This window comes from Thunnus thynnus, chromosome 5 (genome assembly GCF_963924715.1).
Source record: "Thunnus thynnus chromosome 5, fThuThy2.1, whole genome shotgun sequence".
NCBI lineage: Eukaryota > Metazoa > Chordata > Actinopteri > Scombriformes > Scombridae > Thunnus > Thunnus thynnus.
In genome coordinates this window covers 18,443,555-18,455,435 of record NC_089521.1, presented here as the reverse complement: position 1 = coordinate 18,455,435, position 11,881 = coordinate 18,443,555, and positions in this window count along the sequence as shown.

Here is an 11,881-nt window from a genome sequence, read left to right as displayed (position 1 = left end):
GGGACTGTATGGCAACAATAAAAGAAATCAGGGTCGATCCATGACGCCTCCTTTTGTGTACATAGCACACAAATAATGAGAAAGATACACACGAGACCAGAGCTGCCAAATGAACTCATACATTCATTCAGTTGAATCATCACTTGAAAGCCATGTAACTCCATATTAAATTATGTAGCTTGTTAAAATTGCTTCCCTCTAACAAATTGAGTTTTGGAGAGTGCGGTCCCTAGTGGTCCCGAGCTGCTCCGTGACACTGGGTTTGCATTTTCCTCCTTCATGCGCCAAAATGATGCTGACAAAACCTGGAGAGGTGGCTTGTGAGGAGTCTGCCAGTGATATCTTCATGCCTTTATGCTTCAGTTTTGACAGGAAGTCTGGCAAAGTGTTAATAACAGATGTGCTGCCATACAAGAGTATATTTTATCCCAAATATTCTTATTTCATATGGCTGTTTGCCACCAACCAGTAAACAAGGCAAGAGAGGCAAAGTCACACCCAAAGATGAGCTACCACACAAGTACAGGAATAAATGAAACACTATAGACAGCTATTTCAGCTTTTCCTCTTATAGGCTATCTGGAGCCAAAAAAACCTCCAGTCCAGTGTTTTATTTGACTCATGTGAGAGCCTTCCCTGCAGGACACACGGCCTTTGCCACTCACCTTATTGACCTCGCACAAACTAAAAGCATGAATCAATTGACCTTTTCAACAGCATATGACATGCACAGGACAGGTGAACAATTGTGTAAGCCCATCAAAACAGGTTGTATGAGGATGGCACAATTTGCTCAAAAGGATGCTTTTTCAAGCTGTAACAAACTGTGTTTCAACATAAGAAACATATGTCATTATTTCAGCAGAAAAGTACAAACAGGTTGAAGTTCATACAATCACAGGTGTTGAAACATAACCAACAGGTTTTAGAGGTAATAATTTACTTGAGGATTTATAAAAAAAAAGACACATTTTCACATTTCTCTCTCATGTTGTCCAGGAAAATGTTCTCCTAATGTTCTCCTGCTGAATATAACTTAAAAATGTTCAAATGAACATTGTAAATGTTATACTGTGTCACTGCTTACTTTTCCCTTGTGCAAGTTGATTAAAGCAGACACATGAGCTTTCAAAAGCAAGCTAATCAGAATGATGCCAGCTGTGTAACTCCGACAGCAAGAATTTCATTATTTGATGTCATATTTGGGTGTGAAGAAGCTCTGTGGGAAGAGCGTCAGCACAAGACTGGATCCCCTCCCTCCCCTTCAAACATTAACCAGCCTATAAATATAAACAATGCAGATCCCAGCATTTTCTGTCATGTCTTAAAGACACAAAACATTTTTTTAAACCAGCCGACACTGACATGTGTTCAGTTTTTAAGATTCCCTCCATATCTACACAACAGCACCATGTCACATTCAAGGACAATTCAGTAATGTTGAAGGACCTAAAGTAGTTCCTCACGTCTTCAATACTCCTGTTTCTTCTTTGTATTTAATATCTGCAGGAGTATGCAGTTTTTCTGACTCTCATCAGCTCTAAAAATGTATCTGTACTTGAAAACGGCTGGAAAAATGCCTAGTATTTGGAAGAAACTGTAGCCTTGCACAGCAATGAACATATGCAGACTTGCCAGTGTGATATAGTCTATCTAAAGCAGTATGAAATGCTAAGAAAAACATTCACATTCATGATAATTACAAAAATTAACCTAAAATCTACAATTTTCTTTTAATTTAATCAATTTGGTGACAATGCTAAAATCAATTTTAGCATTGTCACCAGCAAGGATAAGAACCTAGAATTCATGTGATGGTCTATGGAAACATGCATGGACTGGATCAATGATGGTTAATGATATGTTGTATTTTCTATTTTTAGGAAACCATAATGTTAGACTACTGAAATGTGGCAATCTCCTGGTTATTTGCCAACTGTCACATATGAAAAGTTAAAGAATATCCTTGTGTAAAAGGGTCTCTAGATGATTATTTGTGTGAGAGAGGTGTAATGACCGCTTTGGGAAGCTAACACATCATTATCCAACAAAAGATGCTTGATAAGATGAATGATTTTTTTTTCTATTTGGACATTTTCACCACTGAAACGCCATCAGTGTTTTTTTCTGTTTTAGAGGCTGCATGTGCGGCAGAGCTGCTGTTTGCAGGAACAGATTGTATTGTGAGCCTGCTCGCTCTGTGTGTTTCTTGGTGGTCTCTGCTGGATATGTGGTGCAGCGTGGTGGTCATCTCCCCTCAGAGACATGATCAGAGCGCTGCTTCTCTCTAATGATGCTACTCTGGGCTGACTCACCTCCCAGCTGACAGACAGTGCTTTATTAGTTTCTTCGGGATAAACGTCTGCCTTTCCACCCCTTCCAAAGCCACATCTCAAGGGTCACTGACGGCACCGTCCTTTATTCGGTTTATTTATAAACCCTGTCCCTGTGCCTCGCTGAGCTTCTCCACACACCTGGCTGTGCATGGCTGATCACATTGATCGAGTCAAACCTCTACTAACAATGAGCACTCAACAACAACACCAGCATGCCTTGAACACCTCAAATCCAATGTCTTATCTTCTTTTCTTTTAATGTCCTGACTCAAAATGTCAAATATATCTTTGTAGTTAAAAATGTCAGCTCGTCATGCTCAGATGCTGAGATGCAGGTACAGCACAATATGTGTGCACATGTTATGAAATCCTTAATTTTGCACGTGACATTATCATCATGAAACTCTTGATTGTGATATTTTCAGCCAAAACTTGAAATGTAACAACATAGAAGATCAGGCATTATTTAAACACAAGAATGATTTTGATGTTAGATATTAATTCATGTAAGGGACTGTACACAAATTTGTGGTGGAGGTAGGAGGGAAGAGTTTATCTATTATTTTATTTTTATCATAAATATATATATTTTAAAAGGATGGCCTTTGTGTGTGCTATGTGTGGTCATATGCAGAGAACAATAATCCTTTTGAGATATTAAATGTGTATTGAATAGAATAAATGTAGTTCTCTCCTGAGAGTGTGTCATTTCTCGACCGCCGACAGGGAGAGAAAGTGGCTGCATGTTTACCGTTTATTATGTTTTCTATACATATATAATTTTAGTATATTGGGGGGTGGCTATTGCAGTTTTGGTGTGTTCAGATAGAAAAGAGAATGTTTGCCTTGCATCATTTGCACAAATTTGACACCTGGACAGTGTGTTTATTTGCTCCAAACAGCCCATGTACCAACTGTACGTTAGCTGTATGCTAGCGCGCAACAGACACACTGGGTGCATTCTGATACCCATACTACCATACTATTATTAGGGATGTGCAGAGGGCCCAGTATTTGTATTTGTATCTGTATTTGTTGAGGCAGCAAAATTATTTGTATTTGTATTTGTATTTGAATAAAAGTGTAAAGAGGTGTAAAAATTCAGTTTTTCTGCACTATTTGTGCTTTGCCAAATAACGTATTTGTATTTGGGCACACCCCTACTATTTAGTATGCCAGAGAAAGATTTAGTCTGTCCCAATACATAATGTCAAATGGAGTATGCCAAAAGTACCAGGATATCTTACTACATCTGGTTGCATTTTGCATGGTTATTCTGACCCATAATCCTCTGCGCAGCAGAAGATACACCGCCAAGAGACCAATGACATTGACAGTGCAATGATAGAAGCCACAATAACAGATGAAGCATGCCATTTGTAAGGTCAGCTGCAGTACGTACTAGAAGTAAAAAGCAGATGTATGTGATTCGGAACACAGCAACAGACTGTGTCTGAGGGAGTACGTGGTGTTTGTGTTCAGCAACAGCCTCTGACTGAACTCAGAACTCACCAGAAACTACAGTTCTTCCTGTTTTTTCCCTCCAGCTTCACATCTCTTTCCTCCCATCTCCATACGGTTATGAAGCAGATCCATAAATACATAGGAGATGCAAAAAATTTTTGCTTAAATTCAAAAATCTTTCATTGACTTTGTATGATCACTGACGTTGCCTCTAAAATTCACTTTGCATTCTGTCTGAACACAGTAAGTCAAGCAGAGGTTTCAAACATAATGCGGCAGCGGGCCTTGCTTGTTTAATATAAATAAAGATTCAGACCCCCTCCAGTCCTGAACCAAAAGAAATTTGAAAGACAAGTCAACCAAAATCAGCACTAGAAAGCAACAAATACTTAGTATCTAAGTTGTTTGATATTTGTACAAGATATAACACAATGTATATTACGCAGCACTAATTACAGAAACTGATAAAGGAGACATTTGGAAGTGAATCCCAAATAAAACTATATGAACAGATAAAATATAAATATATAACAAAATATGTGTCTCTAATTCTACTGAAAATAAAAAGTGTAAAAAGCAGGACAGAACCATTCTGTTTCTGCTCATTCACCGGTTGTGTTTGTTTTTTTTCGTTTGGATGACCCCATTCAGTTCCATCTACAGTCCCTTGTGGATGGAGCTCTCTAGTCAGCTGTCCTGGATTGGGAAACACATTAATCATCCCTAAAAATACACACAGACATTACTCATGTTGGTGTTAGTCCTGTTGGTATAAAAGTTCATTATTTGATTTTCTGTGTTCAGTAGCTGTTAACATGGAACTTGAATGTCTACTTTTAAGGTAGTTAGCAAATTAAAATTAGTTGTATCTGATCTGCCCACTGTGTAACATCTATTAAAGCTGAAATGTTAATAAGAACTACTTTTTTTCTTAACCTTTTGAAGGAGAAGGAAGCACAAAGGAAACTGTTCAATCAAGGAATGAGGTTTACATAATAGACTTATTAACATGACTACACCAACTCTGAAGTCTGTAGCTAATGTTACCACCATTTATAGCATAATTTGCCAAGAGAGTAGATGTCAAGAGACTTGTTGCATAAGCAGGAGATTACAGGGTGAGCAGCTCACAATCAGGACCCCTGAAGCTGCTTTTGCTGACTAGTTTACACTGGGAACGTTTCAGTTGAGGCATTTGGGCTTTACAAGAGCAATTAGATCAATAGCATCAGTGGGAGCAGCAGGAGGACCAGGAACTCAGCATGGCTACTTACATATTTATTTAGGGCACATCCCTTCCATCTGTGCCTGTTTCAACAGTGACACTGTAAAACACAGAAACAGGCACATCTCCTCATGACTGTGAAGGTGCAAACACTTGTGATACAACAGATTGCGACGCATAGAAAGGCTCAACAACCAGCAGTGATGCAGTAAAACTTAATTAATATTTGCTAAAATCCTGAAGTATGTAGTCAAGATTACAGCAGCAGAGAATAGATACAACTGGTTCTACAGCAGCACTGATGTGGAGCAAGTAGTGTTTGATAAATCATAGGTTTGGAGCTGTGTTGTCGCAGTGTAACTGCAGAGCATCTAATTGATTTCACAGTGATGACCCCAAATCTTCATCTCCAATATCTACTTAAAAATTTGGGTGCAAAGACAAGCACAGCTGGCTGTGAGTACAAACATTTCTAACACTTTCTTTAGAGAGCTGCACCCAGATCAGTCATAACAGTGAAAAGACGAGGTGTTGGTGAAGTTCACATGTGGGTGTGTGCATACTTTGGCAGAGATTCTGGATCAATGGGAGTCAAAGTATATGTAAGGTCAAAATAAATGACTGTCTTCTATCTTCTATGTTCGATAACGCCTCGACTGCTGCATCATATTGTCCTGTGGATCAAATCTGTGGCTGTGATATTGCAGCCATTGCAGATTATGCTTTGTGACCATTTTGTTGAGGCACACTTGGACAATGAAATGCACAGCAAACCCTTTGATCAACGTTAATCAAATCAGGTACCACTCTCTATTCAGCTTTCAGTGTGTCCCACTGAATAGAGAGCAGTGAGGCTGAGGACAGCAAACCTGTTGCCAGAAGAAATAAATTATATAATAGTCTTCTTTCAAATGATTTACCTTGTTGAAAAGATATTTCTGTAAAAGTACATGTAGTAAAATTTATGTATATAAGTATATAAACTTAAATACAGATGCTAATATAGATATCGACAAGCACACTTTCTGCCACATTCTTTAAAGCTCATATTAGGAGGAGAAACAACAGGAGAGAAGATGATAAACATGAGCCACCACATTGTGATACTGACAGAATTGTGCCATGGAAAACATCCCAGCAGCACTCTGGGTGTCTCCAACTCATCGGGATGTGTGCCATTAGAAATGTTGCTTTAAAGGAAAACAGGCTCAGGAATCCTTGAGAATAAGACCTTGACATTATTGTTGTGATATTCAAAATTCGAAATGAATCAGGGATGTAATAGTAAAATAAATTAAGGGATAGATTTGAAATAATAATAGAAATGTAAATTTCAGAGGAAGCAGAGGAACATAATTTCAAGAAAAGGTCTCTGAACAGGAACTTCATTTCAAATCTCCTCTTGAAGTCAATTCAGAGGTCAAAGCAAAGATGAAGTTGATCCAACATTTTGACCGCGTGACCCCCAGAGAATGAAGCAGCGCCCTGGTTCAGCTCTACACTGTGCAGATAGGAAGTCTTTATCTGGACAGAGTGGTACCTGAAAGCCTTTTGAACAAAGACAGTGGCGTCATTTCACCACACAGGATATATTTGTCATGAAGTGCGGAGCAGATGGACCGAAACGCAGGACACGGTAGGCAAAAGGAACTGAAGAATATATTTATTAAACAACTCAGGAACAGGACGCAGAAGTGCAAGCATGCAAGACTAAACTGAACAGAACAAAGCCAAACAAATGATCCAACAAGACTGAACTGACATACAGGACTGAAATACAAACTAAACTGATGAGGGGATGAGGTGCAGGTGGAACAGGAGAACAGAAAAGGAGCTGATAGGCTGGGGAAGACACAGGGAGCAGTGCAGGGTTAACGAGGCTGATGCAGGGCAGATGTGGAGCACAGGAACATGGAAGAGAAAACATGGAGCAAACAGAAATCCAAAAAACACAATATAACCATGCACAAACCGTCTCAGAACTCAGATGAACACAACTTAAATAAGTGCACAAGTCATAACAAGCACACACAGCAAAATAAACTTCAGCATACATTGTTGTTGACAAAAACATGAATGAATCAGTCTGTCAAGCAGAGTAGTTTGTATATCAAAGCTGCATGTAACAACATAAATCGGACTAAAAGACAGCTGTAGCATATTAGTGAATGACATAACTCTAAGAGTGTTTCAGTTCACTTTAGCACTTAGATCCTACAAGAGTCAATGTAGCAAGCAACAGTATCTCAAGTGGTCCTTAAATATAATCTGCAACCTCTCTTATCTGTCCTTCTTCCCACTCAGTCCAGTCTTAACAAACAAGGTGAAAAGTCTGAGGGCATCTGGTGGACTGGTGGAGGGACGTAGAGCCAGACTGTGACAATATTGTCTATAAAGTGTGCCAGCTGCAGCTCTGTCACCTTGAGTTTAGAGCCAAACTAAACTGACTCCTCTTCACACAAATGTTGGGAGAGCCCAGTGTAATGAGAGAACCCGCTAGTTCATCCTTCATCTGCTCCAAGACTGAATTGAAAAAACAAAACAAACAAAAAACTTAAAGCTCCTCTAATCAGTGTTTTTTATATTGACAGTGGATCCAATTCAAATTGGTTTTGGTTTTCACCAAAAACGCTCTAATGAGCCGACTGTAATGACTTCTAATGATCATAAGTCGTGGAGCATTAAATGACTAAAGAGAGAGATATTATTCTCAGGATTTGGTGGAGACCAAAACACACAAAAAGAGAGTAAATACTGGACTCACATTCATCAAGTGGACAGAAACACAACTCCAAATAAATTAGCCGGTCTTGCCGGTGCAAATATTGTATTTTAGGCTGGGTAGGCTATAAAAGACAGCTTTTGTCTCTGCTGTTGTGTATAGTCTTTGTAGACTGATGCTCTGTTTTTGGAGCATGTTGGATAGGTATTGTTTTGATGTTATTGCCTTTGTGATGCAGAACGTTGCAAAGTAAACTGGTCGCTCATTTTTCAGTTTGGCTGTGTTTGTTCTTTTTTCTTCCTCTAACTTTTAATAAATCTATTTTCTGGTAAAAGATGGCCAACCTACTTTTGTATTGGCCCATCCAAAGTACAATTTCTGCCACTGGGGTTTCAGAGATTCTAGTGTGGTACTTCATATATGATTAGTTTGGCATCAGATTGCTTTTGTCCATATCTGTACAATATATGAGTCTGCATGAAGGTTGTAATATATGAATGATGTCAGATTCATGTGTTCTTTGTACTATATTTTTACAAAAATATTTTTGTTTATTTCACAGTGTCCGGCTGAAATAATTACATCAAAACTGTTCATCTTGTGGGCTGAACTTCAACTCTCAACAAAACCTTGTAGTTGTGGTTACAGTTAAAGGGGACATATTGTGCAAATTTATAGATCTATATTTTTAATCTGGGGCATTTTTACAGTTAAAAAAAAATCCTTATTTAACTCATTCTGACCCCTAATTTCTCAAATAAAGCTGTTCATGTTCAAGCCAAAATCAAATTCAAAATATGAGAGCAGACAACACAAACACGTGGAAAAACCTTAGCAACAAAGGCTACAGAACAAACGGCCATTTATGGGCAACAAGCTGATGTCAGCTCGTCAGCGAGGTAGAAAAAAAAGTTGCAAACGAAGCGATCAGGGCAGACTGAAGCCCTGGCTTTTGACTTGCGGGAAGCATTTCTACATAACCTCATCCTACTTAACCTTAAGTTTTGGAACTTGCACCATGTTTTACATAGATATCCGACATCATAACAATATATAAATAACAGAAAATCAGCAAAAGCATTATATGTCCACTTTAACGAAATTTTGGTGCACTCATGCTTTTAAAGTCACTGTAGATGGAAGTTAGGCAGACACAGAATAAATGGTACTGTTCTGGTTTGATTGAATCCCAGGCTGCCGTGTCTACTTAGAGAGGTGATCTCCCTCTGGGATGTGGAGTGCTGAGGCAAAGATAACTGGTTCTTATCTCGATCTGCCCAGTCAGGTATGAGAGCTGCTGGCCCAGGGGAACACTAGCAGGGATCTCGGTGCTATAGGCCTCATGAGCACACTGGGAACCAGAATGTGGATGAATTTTCCTTCCCTTTAACTGAGTGCTGTGTATTTTAATTATATCTAATGTCTTCTTTGCATCAATTATTTTTACTAACAGGCAAGCAGCGAGGTCTCTGCGGTGGTGTATTATTGTCATGGCTGTTTAGAGTTGAAATCAGACAGGAAAGGGATTAAAAACCGGCAGAGTTGTGATTCCAGCAGAGAGAGCCCTCGCTCACTCTGCCTCCTGTTGGAAACTCTGATACGAGTCCTGCCTGGTCTGTGTGTGCAAACAGCAGGACACAAACACAGGCATCTCAGCCAGTTGTGTCAGCTAAACCACTCAGATTTTGAGACTGAGCATGTGAGAGATACTACGCTTTGAATAACAGGATGTTGATTTATTGCTTTTTTAGAGTTCTTGTTTGCCAGTACATGTCAAGCAGTCATTTGGCATAAAAAAAACAGCTTAGAGATGAGGTAACCTTTTTGCCTTGTCTGTCAATTCAGATCAACGCCATCTCATTGACATGACTATGATTCACTCAATGATGATGTTATCTGGACATTTTTAGCCATGCTAGCAGCGTGGCTCCTGGAATGGCAATGTCAGTCAGCCAGTCAGTTGTCGGTCAGTTGATTGACCTCTTTGGTCCAGACTGAAATATCTTGATTAGTATTGGAGTATAGAGTGGATTTCCATAAACGCACATTTATGGTCCACAGAGGATGAAACCTACTCCCTTTGTTGCTCTACATACTTTCTCCAATGCCACCATGAGGTTTGATATTTGAGGCTTTCAGTGAAATGTCTCCACAACTGTTGTATAGATTGGCATGAAATTTAGTTCTGACATACAGGATGACTTGTAATAACTTTATTGATCCTTCAAAGATCCTTTCCATGTTTTAAGAAATATAAATATGCTCTGCTTGTAGTACTAATTTGTGCCTGATTCAGGTTTTTCACAAAAAAGGTCAATAACCACATGACATTTTTTTTAAATGACATCTACTCCTTCCCATTGAAAATTGAAGAATTTATAAATATGCATTTAATTTAAAAAGCTTAATTACTAGACACAAGATGTCCCCTAATTCATTGAAAAGTCCATTCTCACTTGTGTAAGTTTCATGCTGGACCACGATTGGCTTCCAAAGCAGTTGTGATGTCACAAATCATCTCAAAAGGACATATCTTAAACTCAGAAACTCAGTAACAATAAGCAAAACACATTTTGAGTCGTCATCATGTGTCCAAAACTTTGGTTTATGACTAAATACTTGATGGACAAGATACTTGACTTGCTAGTTAGGAAATACTAGCATACTAACCTGCTAAACTAAGATGATGAACATGGTGAACATACCTGCTAAACAACAATACATCAGAATGGTCATTGTGAGCCTGTTAGCATTTAGCTCAAAGCACTGCTGTGCTTAAGTACAACATTACAGTTGCTGGCATGGCAGTCTCAATCTGGATGCAAGAGCAAAACAGAAAGTGCGTAACAAGCAGCTCATCTCTGAGGAGCCGGAATACATTCAGTGTGACTGCTTTCATTGTCTCATAACTCCTTTCTTATAGCACCCAGCAGTAATTACTGACTTGTGTTTGTCCTCTGGTACCTGCCAGCTCTTCCCACCTCCTAACACAGCTGATCAGACCCAGCTGCAACACACTTGTGCCGTCCCCCACTTGCCACGTTCTCTTATCAGGAACCTGAAGAACAATCAGCTCTCTGAACAAAGGCTCCATTCACCAGCCGTTATTTGTTGGAGCAGGATTATGGCTGATTAAACACTTACTTGAATTTATTAGGGAAGCTATAAGAGATGATGATGAAGAAGAGATGTAAAAGAGATATAAAATTCAACCTACTATAGGTTTATACGGTTGATTCAGTTGCTCTGTGATTAATTATGGATGCAGCCAGTGGAGCATGATTCAATCTTAAATTAATAGGTGGCAGGCATCCTTCCTTGCGGCCATGTTTATGAAGCTTCAGATCTATTGTTAGTTCTGTCACCTACAGAGGACTCATTTTGCAGAAGCCAGGCTGATGCTGGTTGGTCCTGCCATGTCTGATCCTGCAGATGAGCCCTGACATCCTTCAGGATGGACAGGAATGATTTGACGTCACCGTCAACAACAGACACAGAAAAAGCTCTTTCCCCACCTTTTACTGAAGAAGAGGTGTATTTTGGTCAGAGTGCCTCATGGTGTCAAAGACGTCACAGTCTCAGGGGTGTGAACCGCGAGCAGAGTCAAGTTCTCTAACTCACAGCCAGAACATCCACTCATCCACACTGATGTACCCACATACTTTGACAGACCAAAACTTCTCACAGATACAACAGTCTGTGATGAATTTGCAGCATCTTTTGCGAAAACACTGTTCACACTAAAATGTATTTAAAGCCTTCTGCCTAAATTCTGCCTATGAATTACACTGTGGATAATACTGATATGAAGCATCACACATGTCATTAGATTTAGATACAATCTACGGAAATAAACAAATAATGAAAAGCTGTTTAAGGCCCAGTAATCTAGATATACAGGCAGGTATCCCTGGACGGATATTGATGGCTGTGTATTTTCTCTCTAGTGTTTGATTAGATAACTTATTTGATAGCATGGAGAGTTTCTGTGCTCCGCTCGATGGGGGCCAGACACATTGGTAAGCTTTTGATTTGGTGGTGTGAACAGAGGTGTGACAGATCCTACCAAAACATCAATTTTGCCACTAATTACTTCTGTAGTCAGTGAGGCAGCTGTACAGAACCTCAAACTCT